This window comes from Ammospiza caudacuta, chromosome 9 (assembly GCF_027887145.1).
Source record: "Ammospiza caudacuta isolate bAmmCau1 chromosome 9, bAmmCau1.pri, whole genome shotgun sequence".
NCBI classification, from domain to species: Eukaryota; Metazoa; Chordata; class Aves; order Passeriformes; family Passerellidae; genus Ammospiza; species Ammospiza caudacuta.
This window is the reverse complement of record NC_080601.1, coordinates 36081422-36097559: the sequence shown is the minus strand read 5'-3', so window position 1 is coordinate 36097559 and position 16138 is coordinate 36081422.

The window sequence follows — 16138 nt, the reverse complement described above, 5'->3', positions numbered from 1 at the left end:
ATTAAAGTAATTATTCATGGGAGTCCAGATGTTTAAAAAAAGAAAAAGAACAAACCCCTTTGCCTAACAATGAATAGCAACATAAATTGCCTGAGTTCTCTGTGTCAGGACAATGGCTCTACTAATCAATATATCTCTCCAGTTTTATAAAATAATGTTAATAGCTATTGCTGTCAATACTTCTATGGGAAATAATTTAATAGAAGATTATTGTCAATCTATTACTTTTTTTTTTAAATCCCATTCATTAGAATTATATCCTTCTGTGAGTTGTCTGGAAAAAAAAAAAAAAGGGCTCTGAAAAGGACTCCCTGCTGTACTAAATTCTATAGGCCTTCAGAGGAAATTCCATAGAGCTGTATTACATTTCTATAGATTTAATTCCTGGTGCTTTCTGTGGGAGTTTTTCCCCAGGAGGACATATGTGAGAGATCTAATGCTTTATTTGTATGTGCTTCACTCCTTAGTTGATTTCATCCTTTTTTTGTTTGTGGGCTACCAAAAAAATTTCCACTAGAACATGTGGGCTCTTGTGTATTGAATTTGCACTCAGTGACCATAGGCTTCGCTGCTTTATGTGGGAATTACTCCAGTGAATCTCTGGACAACAAATTGAGAACCACTGTTTTATTTATTTCCTTTATGCTGGCCATGGAATAGAAAATGTAACCACCACTCCATGTGTCTGGGAGCAGCTGAGAATACTCATAACACATTACTGTAATCATCACTATTGTCATTTATTAATTTACACCAATTCACATCTGCTTTTCCAAAGTGAGGATCAGGCTGGAAATACCCCTCAAGTAAGAAAACAGGAGTAGTTTTAAACTACAATGAGTATTGCTGCCATGGTGTTGGTTGTTAGAGAAGCAGCATTAGGGGAAGGGAGGGGATATTTGAGGAAAGAAATATACCCAGGCTGCTGGAAAACTCAAAATATGAGAGAGTGCAGTGAATAAAAAATCTACAACCATAGCAGTGAAATTTAGTTTGTGTTTGTATGTGTCCAGTGGTTGTTTCTCACTGATACTCATTAAAATAAAAGAATCAGTGGCCTATTCTTTCCAAGACCAGCATTTTACCCCCATTTAGGTGTTCAAAGACAAAAGCAGAGCCTTTATAACATTTGATAATTAGATTTCTTGACTTCTAGGCAGTGAGTGTTTGCTTTTGTATCCCTCTCAGTGCACAAGGCAGACAAATCTGTTGTGAAAGTGTTTCTGGCTCTGAGAAATCATACAGATGAAGGAGCAGAAGTTTTAAATTATCCTGATGTAAAACAATTCTTGAGTCAGGGTAGACTTTTTTTTAATGTTTTAGGAACTTTACAAATCCCCATGAATCAGTGCATTTGGAATCTTATGGAACACGTTCAAAAACTGTCAAAAAGGTCTATTCAATATTGAATATGCTTGCACTGTGAATAGCAGAGAGGAAAATCCAATGTCTGCCAAAGGAATGTAAAAAGGACTGATAAAACAAGCAGAAATCAGTTATTTCAACTCCACAAGGTTTTGTTTCTTTTTTCTTTCTCTCTCTTTTTTTTTCTTTTTGAGTAAAAAAAAAGACATAAACACAAAAGCTGCAGTTGACAGTGTCTCTTTGACAGCACTTTTGTAGCCATTTAAGCAAAACAATGCAAAGCAGCTTTCTGGAGGCCGCTGGCAGAACATACTGTAGTTCTCAAACTTCACACACACTGCTGAGAAATGAAATGTTTGACTGAGAAGCTGATGTGGGTTTGGCAACATTGCTTAATTGATAGTGTGAAAAGAAAAAGGATTCTGCTTCCACCATCTGCAACAGTAACAGGGACCAGCTCTTTGTCTGACAGCATCTGTAGCCTTCCTCCCACCTCTGCCTCACCAAAACAGGGGAATTGCAAGGAGACAGGGCAGCATGTGCTGGAGGATCAGAGTGTGGATTTCCTTTCAGGTTTAATTACTGGTGTGAAACTCCTCTTTGGTCTTCCTTATTCCTGTTGGCAGAAATGTTCTTTGGAGCAGGAGCTGGCTGTGCTGCATTGGCCCTTCCAGCTTCACAGGTTGGTGTAAAACTCACCTGAGAGGGGTGAGGGGCTTTAATGTGGAATTTCCTTACTTAGGACTTCCAGGGCCACTTGTGCATTTAGGAATGGGATTGGGATCTCCTGCTAGTTACAAATTAAAAATCTTTTCCAAGCCATTCCAATCCTTTTTCCTCCTATCTGTCCTTTCCCTTTGAGGGAGAGAATTTTCTTGGCTTTCCTTGGTGGATCAGAGCATGGCTAGATTATTGCAACAGCCTCTCTCTGGCAATGGCCAGTGCAGGGAAAATGCAAGAAATATCACCAAGGCCAGTTAATGGGCAAGCCAGACCAGTGCAGAACACTTCTGCCCAGTATTTATAAATCATGAGCTAAACAAAGTCCTATTTTCTATGACAGAAAATTTGAATCACTCAGAAGAAACCCAAATATTTGTTTTCAGGTAACAAGAGTGGTCTCTTGTGCAATTTCCCACACTTTTTAGTTCCTTTCTTGTTTTCCTTTTTAATATGGAAAGGGTCCCATCTAGTCCTGATGTGGCAGAACTTAAGCAAAGAGCAAGTTTCCCAATTAAATTACTTGACCACTTGTCAGACTTAGGAATAAAGTGCTTGGTTATCAAATTTTGATATGAAAGAGACTTGCAGAAAGTCTCTGGTAAGCACAAAAGTTTTATCACAATGGCATTTCAGTTTCTGTAATGTTTAGGAGAGGAACTTTAGGGCAGTCTCTGCTGTAGTATAATCATCTGTGAAAATAATTTCATGTGATGAGAGCATTTGTGACTAAGAAGTTGCACTGTGCCTTGCCATTATTGGCCTAATCCTCCTCTGTGTCCATCCATCTGAATTCCATTCCCAATCTGCCTTCAGGCATGTTATGTACAATTAATAAATCATCCTGACTAACTCTGGTTTTTTTCATATATGTAATTTTGGCTGAATTGTTTTCACAAAGGAGGACAATATGATGCTTGATATCCAAGGCCTATATTTGTAATATCTCTTTTATTTAGTAGCATTTATCATGCTGCTCAGACAAGGTTGGAATCCTAATAAATCTGTACCCAGAAGTAGGGACCATATGTTGGTCTACCAAGCCAATGGCAGATCAAGTGAGGAATACACTGGAGATGAAAGTGAACAGTTCAAAAGCAGGAGAAAATGAGTGAAATGTATTAAAAATCCATTTTCAGGAACTTTATACACAGTTCTTATTCGGACCCCTGAGCACAAAGCTTGTCCTCCTTGCTCTTGACAGCATTCCCACAAAGATTTCTTGGCTTTCTCCTGTTTACACTCTGACTGCAGTCCAGCCTCAGTGCTGGAGGGGTTCTTCCCATTTTTCATTGAATGGTTTGGGTTGGAAGGAACCTTTAAAGCTCAGGTACTCCAATCCCCCTGCAATAGCAGGGACACCTTCCACTAGAGCAGGTTGTCCAGAGCCCCATCCAATGTGACCTTGGGTGTTTCCAGGAATGGGGCATCCACCACCTCTCTGGGCAGCCTGTGCTGGTGTTTTACCACCTGAAAAAATCCTTGATCTAATCAAAATCAACCCTCCTTCAGTTTAAAACCATTTCCCCTTGTCCTGTCACAACCAGCCCTGCCGAGGAGTTTGCTCCCCTCTTTCTTCCAGGCCCCTATAAGTACTGAAAGGCTGCACTGAGATCTCCTTGGAGCCTCTCTTCCCCAGACAGAAAACCCCTGTTTTAGGAGTTACAGTTCAGAGAAGGACCAGGCTAAAAGCTGGAGAAATGCTCTGAGTCCATCAGCAATGCTGGGAATGCTGGTTCTCTTTGGAAATGGGATGGGATTGTGGAAGGAGAGAATCCCAGCAAGGGATTTTCACTCAGCCCACCCCACCCTCCAGCTCTCTGTGGGAATGAGCAGAACCTCTGGAGATGGCCAAAGCCATTCCCAGCACTCATGTCTACAGCAGAGTGAAGAAGTGACATTGTTTTATGTGAAGCATTTCAAGATATAATCCTTAAATGCTAGCAAGTATTTCTTCATTTTTACACAGACTATCTGCAACTCAGACTTTTCCTAAAATGTAATTTTCAAAATTCATACCTTGAAAAACCTGTTTGCTGACTCCATTTATTTATTTTTCTGGAGCTGTAAATAGACAAACACATTTTCTTGTAATGGTGTAACCCAGAGGGAGGCATTCAAATGTCCTGGCCGCAGAGGAGATGACCCCTACTCTTGTGACTTGTAATTAAGAGCCTCTCATTGAAACTGCCAGGAGTGTCTGCTCATTCTGCCACTTGTTTTAACTCCAGCTGGCTAACAAGAAAAAAAAAAGAGCTTTCTTGCAGGTTTTTATCTGCAGAAATCACTGCAACCTGTTGTGACTGGTATAGATCTGTGAGAGAAATTATAGCAATGTTTTGATGTGTAGTGGTAATACTTCTGTCATCGACACCCAATGCTGAAGGCAGAGATAACTTCAGCAGGAGAAGGATTAGACAAAGTAATCTGCAATAAATAAATTTGGTCTGGGCTGTAAATCACTTTGGAATTCTTCACAGCGTTTTGTCTTCCACACTGGGCTTCAGATATCTGGTGTCTTCACTGCACTTGACAAGTGTTTGTGTCTCTTCTCTAATCAGGAATTTGAGCAGGACAGCAGTTGGGAAGGTTCTGAAATACGAGTTTAGATTTTTACAATTGAAATTTTAGGGTTTTTCCTCCCCAGAAACCTAAGAAACATTTTAGGAGTTACTTGATAATCAGTAAGGCTGAAGAAAAGACTGCAGGGAAAGCAGAATGTTATTCAATGAAAAGTTTTCTGAAAACTTGCAAATTTGATTTTATTTTAGTAAAACAAATCTAAAGTTTTGGAAAAAAAATATCCACTGAAAATAAAACTAAATTTTCTTTCCTTTCAGTTGACAGTGTGCTGTCTTTTAGTAGACAAAATTCTGCTGCTATCACTGCTTATGTACTGTACATGTGTGTCACTTCCCCAACTTGTGTACAGTATTTAAAGCCATGCCTTTCTTACCACTTTGTAATAGAAGAGAGAAGAACAGTTCATCACATTTTAAAGTGTTTTTTTTTTTTCCTTCCATGGGACAGAACAATGTTTCTGAAGAAGAGGTTTGTGTGTTCATGGTACCCAAGAGCTCATGAGGGGCTATGAGGCACCAGAAGCAGCCTGAGGAGCCTGGAATGGTCTGAGCTGTGCTGTTTGGAGCTGCCTGGCTCTGCCTGGCACAGGCAGCACCATTATCACCTCCTCCAGTGATGTGCTGCCAGGGAGGCTTCCTGGGGACTGCAGCTCAGGGTGCCCGGAGCCCTCCCGCAGCTCCTGAGCCAGGCAGCACCTTCCCCTCCGTCCTGGGACACCCAATGGCTCCAGCTCCCCTTCCCTTCCCTTCCCTTCCCTTCCCTTCCCTTCCCTTCCCTTCCCTTCCCTTCCCTTCCCTTCCCTTCCCTTCCCTTCCCTTCCCTTCCCTTCCCTTCCCTTCCCTTCCCTTCCCTTCCCTTCCCTTCCCTTCCCTTCCCTTCCCTTCCCTTCCCTTCCCTTCCCTTCCCTTCCCTTCCCTTCCCTTCCCTTCCCTTCCCTTCCCTTCCCTTCCCTTCTGTGTTTTCCACTTCACACTTGGCTAAACCTCCCCTGGATACGAGCGTGTCGCCGTGCATTTCCCCACACCTCATGTGGCATGCCTTGCAGTTAGCTCATTCTTTCTGCTGGATAGAACCTCAATACATTAAGAAAAGGATTAGTATGTGCAAAGCACAAAAAAAAAAAAAAAAAATCAGAATACTGGAGAGTACTTAATTGGCCAACTGCCGTCAACCATTTCAGCACTTGCATCTTCCGAGCTGCTTGCACCGTATTGTTAGAGGAGAATAAATCATTTGACACAACTAGGTTTTCGAAAAATATGTGAAAACCATTCAGGCAAAAAATCAGTTGAAATGTATGAAATTTTCCATCTGAGTGCTCTCTGCTAAGAGAGAATATTTCAGTGAGGCGCAATATTTAATCTTGTTTTAAAATAAATAGTTTACTATATAAAATCACTTGGGGTGCGATTTTTTAAAACGCAGTGTAATTTTATTTTAGTTTTAAGGTTTGTACTGAGGGATGCTGGAACATGACAAATAAGGTCTAGGCAAAGTTGTGTGTTAGAAATAATCCTGCTGCTTGTGTGAGGCACGTGCACAGATTTAAATCTATGAAACATTTAAACTGATAGAAATCTGTGAATGTGGCTAACACAGGGCACAGCCCATCCTTGCTTTTGTACAAAGTGGGACTTCTGCATTTCTACAATGCATGATCGGGGTGAGGTTTTTCCTTATCTGTTGCATTATCCTGTACTGTTGGTGCATTTCACAGAACCACAGAATAGTTTGGGTTGGAAGGAACCTTAAAGCTCATCTCATTCTGCTCCCCTGCCTTGGGCACGGACATGTTCCATTATCCCAGGCTGCTCCAAGCTCCATCCGAGTGACTTTGGACACTTCCAGGGATGGGGAATCCACAACCTCTCTGGGCACCCTGTGCCAGGGCCTCACCACCCTCACAGGGAAGAATTTCTAGCTATTATCTAATCTAAACCTTCTTTCCGTCAGCCTGAAGTCATTCCCCCTTCTCCTGTCACTCCATGCCCTTATCCAATGTGCCTCTCCAGCCTTTTTGCAAGTCCCCTTTAGGTATTGGAAGGCTGTTATAAGGTCCCCCCAGAGCCTTCTGTTCTCCAGGCAGAACAGCTTTGAGAAGGAAGCAGAGCCAGTAAATTATGGACTGGAGGTCTGAGCCCATGGAGTTGCTCCCACATTCTGCCAAAGGCTGGATGGTGCTCACTGATCTCTGGGGCCTCTGATCCATGCTTAGAGTATGACATAAAAGGACAAAGCTTGTGGAAGATCACTTTGTGCAAAGGTTTTATGACAAACTCCATTTTTTTGGACTGAGATTTAAGTCTAGAAAGGAGTGTGTCATACCTGAAGTACCGCATTGAAAATGCCCACTACGGAACATTTAGCTAATTAAGTAGCTTATTAAAACTACAGGGGTTTTGCAACACATGCATGGGTACGAGCCAGTCATGGCTCATTAAAGTCCTCATCCTGAAAGCTGCTGAGAACAGGAGACATTTCTCTGAACTGTGCAATCTTTTGCTCTGAAGTTTTATGATCTACGGGAAAACAGGCCCGGATCCGCCGTCAATACACGGCCGATACAATCAAACCCTAAGTGGCTCCACATGCATTCTCTTAATTGTTAGCTGTCGTATTGAGATTAAATTGGGCATTAAATTAAAGGGAGATTAAATTGTGACCCGAGGTGTAGGATTCATACATGCACTTAAGTATAAATCCCATTGTTTATTGGGAATAAAAGAACTCACGTTGCTTTGTTTGCAGTGTTTGGTTTATTCTTAATATAGAATAAGGAAATTTCAAAATAACTTCTCACTGTGTAAGTCTGCATTTACTCTCTCCAAGGAAGAGTAAAAGGAAAAGGTTTCGGGTCCAGAAAGCTTTTCCATCACCCTCCAGCTGCTTCTGCAACTCTCTCCTATTACCGCGACCTGTGTGAGTCGCAGCTGGTGAGAGAGAGACGGTGAATCTTGTATCTTGATCAGAAGGCTTGATTTATTAAGATATTATATAATACATTATAGTTATACTAAATAGAATATAGAGAGAGGTTTGCAGAGCTGCTAGCTAAGCTAAGAAGAGATAGAAAAGAATCCACAACAAAGTTATGGCCAAGGACTCAGTCCCCTGGCTTGAACTGATGATTGGCTCTTAATTATAAACATAGAAAATGAGCCAATCAAGGTGAATCCTATGGCATTCCACAGCAGCTGATAACAATTGTTTACCTTCTCTTCGGGGGCCTCTGGCTCCCGAAGACACAGAAATGTGAAATAAAGGATTTCTGTGGAGAAATGTCTGCGACACTCTCCCATCCTCATAGGTTGTGATCAGGGAACCTCCTTAGAAATCCTCTGCACATAGCTGGGCATTTTCAATTTTGTGCACCTTAGAAAATGAATTTATTCTTTTTTTCTGAATGTATAGGGGAAATGTGTATTTTCTCTGACTTTGTTGTTGGAGGGAGGATTTTTTAAAATTGTTTTTGTCATTGCTTTGGTGATTTGATGATCACATCTTCTATTTTAGCAGGAGGGTTGGCAACCTATGAAGCAGGAGCTGAGTGGGGCCTGGTGGGCAGCAGGTCCGCACAGGCTGAGGTTTGGGGGCTGCAGCATCTTGGGGGGCTGCAGATCACAGCCCCCATTCCCTGCTGAATTTGGGACAGCAGTGGGACAGGCAGCCCTTCTGCCCCACAGCAGCAAGGCAGCATCTCTGTCTTCCAACTCCCAGCAAAGCCCTACCATTGCAAGTAACCTGTAATTGAGAGGAGATAGCTGCAGGCTGGCACATGGCTCCTGAAAGCTGCTGATTTTCACATTAACAACCTCATCTTCATTTTGTTCCTGCTTGTGCTCTGCTTGCTGTGCTCCTCCTCTCTGTATTTTGTTATTTCCCCATGGTTCTTTGTGAACATCAGTCACTGTCCAGCTGAGATTTCCAGTAGTGACTGGGAAGATGGTAATGAACAATAATTCAATGCATTTGGGGCTTTTTGGGACTCCTGTCCCTAAATGACTCTGTGAATGGCAAGCCTTGGTGTAGGAGATAGACCTGGCTCAATTTACCTCCAAACCCAGTGTGCCATTGCCCTGCATGGATGACCATGAGGCTTGGTGAATGAACAAAGAGGATGATCCCAGACCTGGGAACAGGAGAGAGAAATAGGTTAGGCTGTGCTTGGCTGAAAGTGGCAGCTGAAGATCCAACCCATTGTATTCTCCGTTTTTTGAGGCTGAGAATAGTGCTGATGTGAAATGGGCCATAAAGTTAAATAACAAAAACACAACAAATTTGGATCTTTTAAGCATTGTCAGGCAGAAGACTGACCAACCTCAGATGAGATTAATAACTTGCCTGAGACAGCAGTCTCAAGCTGGGTCTAATCAGGAATTTCTATTGAAGGTTTCTGGCTTCCTGTCCAGTGCTCAGCTCATTAGACCACACTTCTCAGCACTTCAAATAGGCAGTTCTACAGTTTGCTCATTTTAAACATTTTTATTCCTACTGCTCCATTTCTTATTTATAAGAATGTTAAATTAAGCACTTACCTTAAATTAAATCCTGTAAGACTATGATATACTTTTCCTTTTATGAAGTATTACGAAGTAAACTTTGTCATATAAACAATTAAACCAAAGAGGAAATTCAGACACATTCTAGACCTCGAGCTGTCAGTGAATGAATGAATGCAATGCAATGCAATGCAATTCAATTCACAGAAAAATAAATGATGAAATTACATAATTAAACCTCTTACCCAAACAGAGCCATAACACACGAGCTGATCTATCAGAGCTCCATGAGATCAGTTCTCAGAATGTAGATCCAAAGAGAAGATGATACAATGGCTCTCACAGCAAAAACCTCCCACAAAAGGGCACGAGCTACAGGCATGAATTACTGTAATTACAATTCATTTAGCAAAATTAGGCAGCATATTACTCATAGATTTGAAAGCAGTATGGGTGTTAAAGAGAAAAGGTGATGATCCCATGCTCAGGGGAGTGTAGAATGTTCTTGGAATTTCCTGGGATCCCCAGGACAGCTCCTGGCCATCAGATGGGTCCAGTGTGAGAGCCTGGCTTTAACTGACATGAGGTTATTTGAGATTTAGATCATTTCTGTCAGCTTCTGAGCCAGATCCTGGGCTAATCTGAGCTTTGTGCAAATCCATGAGCTTGCAGTGTTGAAAATTAGAGCCAAATTGGATCATTTTATGCAAAAAAAGTACACGGTAGTGGGTGATGTGTACTTGTTCCCTTCACTTCTGTTGATCATGTTTTTCTGGGATCTAAATTTGCTTACTCCATCCTCCACTTAATTGCACTTGTACAGCACATAGATTGCCCTGCTCCCAGATGGTTTCTACAGCCTTCACTGAAGGTATTTTTTTCTTTCCACCTGAAGACTGAATTCCATGCTGTTTTCATAGAAGTTTTGAGGCTAAATGCTCCTATATTTCTATTGCTATTTCTGGGCTTGGAGTAAAGTTTTTCTCTGCTATTTCCTCACTGACCTTTTTAGAAATTGAAATTACTTTGAGCTCCCTGTTACGTTTGCAAAAGACTTCTGCATTCTCCCCCTCTGCAGTGGCATATTATAAATATTTCCTTTGATGTGTCTTTACTCCATTCCCTCCCACCCTCTCCTTTTCCAGAATGCTGTACTGTTCCCTTTCCTTTTCTTCCCCACCAGGGCTGCTTATCTGCAGCCCAAAGCGAGGAGGTGGTTCCCTTTAGCATGTAAATAAAGCAACATTTTTTTTTTCAGCAAGCAGCTCAGGCTGGAATTCCATGCCAGAAACTCTCCTCTACACAATGATGAGTTCAAGTTCTGCACTGTGCCAAGGGTTTTTTCTTTCACAGTAGGAAAGGTGATCAGTCTGCAATTAGTCCTCTCCTTCCCCAATCTTTTGTAACTCGGTCTTTGCTAATTTCTCATCTCCCAGGACCAAAGGCAAAGGTAACTTTTGGGAATCCATTTAATGTGACAGTGCTCCCATCATCCAGTTCTGCATAAAATTAGCCTGTCCTCCAGCTGATGGTAAATGATGTGGCATTAGAGCAATATTTGGAAAGATGTGCCTCGAGATCTCTATTCTGGTCAGATGAGCGGGGAACATGCTTTTGCATTTTAATTTGAAATTCAGTGAATATTTTGAATGCCACAGCATGTCTATAACATTATTTAAAAGATCCTGTGCACTCAGGCACGTAATGATTGACATTGGCTGTAACTTGATGCAATGTTGCACTGTTTTAATTCTTTTTGGGGCAGTGTTATCTTTGATCACTTCGTATTCACTGGAAAAATCCCACAATTGCAATCCCACATTATGTTTCAGCGAGGATGCCAAGTTCTCTATGGTGCGTAGCTATTCAAGGCACTTTGTCCACCCTCAGGCTGCTCATTAAAGTGATGGCAGTTTCTATTTTAATGAATAAGGTAGAGTGCAAATTCCCAACTTCATTCATGGACCTTGAATGGTCAAAAGGAGAGGGTTCTTTTTTCAGTTCCCAACTTCTTTGTTTTCTTGGAAATTGTGTAAATGTGTTCATAACCATGGCCACAACTCCATGTGCATGCAAAACCCATCAAATTACAAGTTTTTGTCTTGTGTCCAGGACTTGTATTATTAAAACTTCCTTTTGTGACCAACATCCCCCGTCCCAGATTTCATTTCTAGACACAGTTACATGTCCATATTGCAAGAGGTAAGAAAGGGGGATGCCTGACAAGAGCGACTTAGCTCCCTCTTTTAATTCCCTGTTATTCCCTCGCTAATCGCCAGTCCTGTGCCAGAAAGCCTTCCCATACAGCCCAACATTCCTTTCTTTCAGAGGCTGCCATTTCAAAGGCTGCACTTGCCCACAGTTACACAGCAGGGGCATGAAAGCTGCTGCACGTTCCCTCTCCAGTTGAAAGGCGGCACTTTAAGGTAAAGCATGAACCAAGCGCAGCGCTGGAGTGCTGCACAACGCGAGCGCTCGGTGGCAGGGAGGGAGGCAGAGCTCCCTGCTTGCTCTCCTGCCTATTATCCACGTGCCATTCAAACCCAACAGCCTGGACGCCTTCTTTTGGCCGCCCTCACTCCCGTTTGCTGTGAAAAACCCTTTTTTCCTGCCCTTTCCCCAACGTTTGGGAATAGCCGTGGCTGCCAAGGAAAGGTTTTTTGAAGGCGATGCTGAGTTGCTCCTTGAAACTGGGTTAAGGAGTGCATGGGTTTTATTGCTGTGCCCACATTTATTCTGAACCCCCTGCCAGCCAGAGGGAAAGGCATTTTGGGGTGCTCGTAGCTGCCCTGGTGGATAGGAATATCCATTGGGGAGGTGCTGATGCAGATTTGGAGCACCAAGCTCACCCTTGGGTATCAGCCTGGTGGGGCAGGTTTGGCTCTGGGCTCCGTTCAGCTCGTTCTCAGACCTAAGGAACGAGCAGCAAAAGCTGCCCAAGGGCCTTTGCAACCCCCCAGCACTCTGGTGAAGCGCCCTTTGAGCTTCCAGAGCCCAGCAACCCCAAAAAGTGCGGGTCTTTCCCACAAGGCCAAGCCATGGGGGGCTTGGAGACCCACCAAGAGAACTTTGCCTCCATCTCCCCCTGCCCACAGCTCCTTGGACCAGATCCATGTTTTCTGCAGAGACTTTGGCTTTAGCTGGGAGGTACAACTTCCTTTGCTTAGCGCACAATAATTTTTACTCAGTTGTATAAAATCAGAGAATCAACTAGAGGCGCCTTTTAATTTTTTTCCTTGAGAAAAACTGAAGATAAATATTGAAATGAAAAAAGGGTTCGCTATTTAATATTATTAAATCACTGCACGCAGTTGCAGGAGACTAAGGAATTATTTTAATATTGTTTCCATTTGCATATGTTCCTCCAAAATCCTCTTGCTGAGGCACGCAGTTTCAGGGGAGACACTGGAACATTTAATCATTTAATAAAAGCAGCTCTTGCCGTGTATTTGTTATAGTCATGGATTTTACACACCAGAGGATCTTTGTGGTACAAAAAGAACATGATCCAGAAGGCAAAAGTCCTACCTCTTTTCAGCTACACTAAAATCAGTTTACTCCTTAAAAATCTTCCCCTTCATTATCCATGGGGCTTAGGGCTCCCCAGATGAGGAGTTGACTTTAATGCCAGGGAATGCTCACCTCATCATTGTGTTGTGATAGAAACTATGTTTGACTGGAAAATGTGATTTAAGGGAGAAGAATTTGTCACAGTTGGGCCATGGAATGCTGACATCCCTCATCCCAGACTCCTCCATTGGGCAAGTCAACACCAAGGGCAAGAATCAAAGAAAGAGGCTCTTTACCTTGCCCTTCCCTCTCCCTGTCTGTGGAGCCTAGGGTTTCCTTCCCAAAGCTCCCAGCTGTGCAGAAGAGAGATTTTTACTAAAACTTGCAGTTTTGGTAGGGTTGGTGACTGTTCCCAGGGAGGGAGCACTGAGCAGTGGTGCTGCCTGGCAGGCAGGAGATGTGTCCCAAGGGAGTTGTGCTCACTGCAGAGCCTGCATGGGGAGATTTGGCTCTCCTCTGAGAGATTTCATGGGATAAGTCTTGATGACTTCAAATCTGATGAAATTAAAATTTAAATAACAGGTTGGTTTGGGTTTTTTTTTTTCCCCCTTAAACTGGTAGCTCTGTGAATTCAACAGAGAAAGCCACTCAGTGGCCTTTTTGCCTTGAGCATCCTCAGCACAAAGATTTAGTGTTTGGAATTTAAATTATGATCTGATGATTTTCCATGTGCCACAACAGATATTGCTCACTCTCATAGAGCTGCAGGAGCTGAAAAAAAACAACCCAGAGAAAAGGCAGGAGGGCTAAACAAACAAACCTCAGCATACAGAACTTGAGCTTTTTAAGGAGCAGACACCTAATGCCAAGGACTTTGGTCTTAGCAGTGTGTGACCCCTAACAAGCAAAAGGAGTAGATCATTGAATTAAAAAAGAGCCATTTTCCACAACGTAATTGCACCTTAAGGGCAAATAAATATCTTCTTGCTGCTTAGATTGGTAGCGTTCCTTCCCATAACTGAAGCATCAGGAATAATTATGCTAAAAGACACTTAAGCTTGTAGAGAAAACACATATTGCATTTTATGATGCTCTTGCTGGGCTTCTTGTGTAACATGAGAGAGATTATATTAACACTGGTGCTACATCGGTGTAGAATTACACCCCCGTGTTGGTCTGAACTGCATTGTGCAGCTTTCCTCACTTTTTATAGCTCTATTAATGGTTTTCAAAAACTGTGGGCTAAAGGAGTATTAAAATGTCTTGGCAATGTATAGTCACTCAATCTTTTTACTGTGGGATTACATATACCTTGTTTCTATTTGATTTTGATTGCTTCCTTGGCCTAGATTCCCTGCAAGCGTTCGGTACGACTGAATAATTTTTAGTTGTACTTTCTTGCCATGCTTTATGCTAATCTGCTGATGTTTTGCAGCCGCAGCACTGCCAGTCAGTGCTGCAGCCCACAGTCTTTATCCTTTACTGGGTTTTTAAAAGGGTATTTTATTGCCTGTCATTACCATTCATTGTGGCTTTATGGACTGTGCTCGGCGCTGCGGCTGCCGCTCGCTCCGTGCCGCAGCTCCCGCGCCTTTGTTCTGCCCAGCACAAGTTTTCTGGGGGCCCTTCTGCCTCCCACCCCTCCAGAGGGCCTCAGACACAGCCCCCTTTCCATGGGGCAGATGGGAGAGTGTCATTTCAGCTCTGTGATTTACAGGGAATGGGTTTTTTCCCCCATTTATCGCTGGGTAAATGTTAAATGCAGGATGCGAAATGCGCTGTGCCGCGGGAGTTTTGGTACCTCTCAAGAAGCTTTTTGTGATGCTAATGCACGCTGGAAGGAAATGCCTCTGTTTCATCCAAATGACATAATTCAATTAATAATTATTTATTAAGAGCACATTAAATTTCTCATGCCTTGCTTATGGGTATTTCTCAGCTTTATTTAATACCGTGTGGGTGTAGGTAAGGATCAAACCCATAGCTGTGAACTGCAAACCTATTGCCTCAAAATTGTTGGTTCACATAAAGCAGAACTCAACTCTAAATAAAATTACTGCACCTTGAGGGCATTCTTCCAACTCAATGCTCACCTTCTTTCATCTCTAGTAGGGATACAATTTTCAATACTTTCTTTTAGTTGGAGTTGCTTTTGGGACAGTTAAGTCATTAGGAAAATATTGAAGCTGTAGAAAAATAGAACTTTGTCAGTTTAGCTTTCTGGAAAAAAAAACACAAATGCAATGAATCAGAATAATTTTTTTAAGTGGATTGGACCTCATGCCATGCTCAGTCTCCAGATTCATTGGGAAATGTGCATGGACATCCCTCTGGTCACAGGAGATGAGGCAGAAGGGGCTGGAGCTGCCAGGCAGGTCTGATGTTACCTGTGGTGCATCACTTCTTCAGTGCTGTCATCCTGTGAAGGTCTGAGATCATGGAAAGGAGGGAAGGCTGGAGATTTACTGGTTTGGATTTAGTTAGATTTGAACAGAGGAATTTATGTATGAATACAAATATTCATAAATCCTTGCCTGACTACTCAGCCAAAGGAAAATGGATAGTTTCCTGTAGCAACACTTAATGTTTTGATTGGTGTCTTTAAAGTAAATAAATCACTCACTCTGTACTTTTTCATGAAGTGATTTATACCCTCAAGATGTAGAGTTCTTTCAGAGCAGGCTGATGTTAGGTGGGGATGTGCTGTGAAAGCCCTGCTTCCCTGCTCCAGGATCTGCAGTGGCTGTTAACCAACAAGTTACCTCCCCTGAGCTGCACAGACACACTCTGGAAAGCCTGGAACACTGACTTCAGTGGGAGCTGAGTGCTCAACACCTCCCAGGATTGGACCCCAAATACGTATCTGCCGGAACTTTCCATTATTCATTCTACAAATGAAGCCGGTTGTAATGTAAATTATAAAATGAATCTTTCTACTGCTTAAGATCCTGTAACTTAAACCTCCTAGGCTGCTTATCTGCCTTCTGCCACCTACCTACAGTTTATCCAGTGCACTTGGCATTCTTGATTGTTCAGTGCATATAAATTTCAATCATACCCACAGGGTCCCTCTATTCTATAATAGCTTGCATTGTGAGCAATTTAGCAGAGAACCGCTCTGCCCAAACACTGAGTGAGACATTTGCTATTGGGAAAAGCAAAACCCTTGGGAAGTTCCATGCATATTCCTCACATAATGCTGTAATAAGGCAATTGTATTGAAATTAAAAAAATAAAGAGATTGAGAGATTTATCTCCCCTTTCAGTCCTACGTATCATGGAGCTGTCCGGGAGCCTCTAAGCGAGGCAATCCCACGTCTGCAAAATCAGCCGGCTGGGGGAGTCGGTGATTGGCTAGCCATGGCTTGATACTTCTACCAAAGTCATTAAAATTCCTCCTTATCTCAACAGAATAACTTCTCCCTGTAATAATCTCATTACATCCCAGTTGTTCTGTTCCT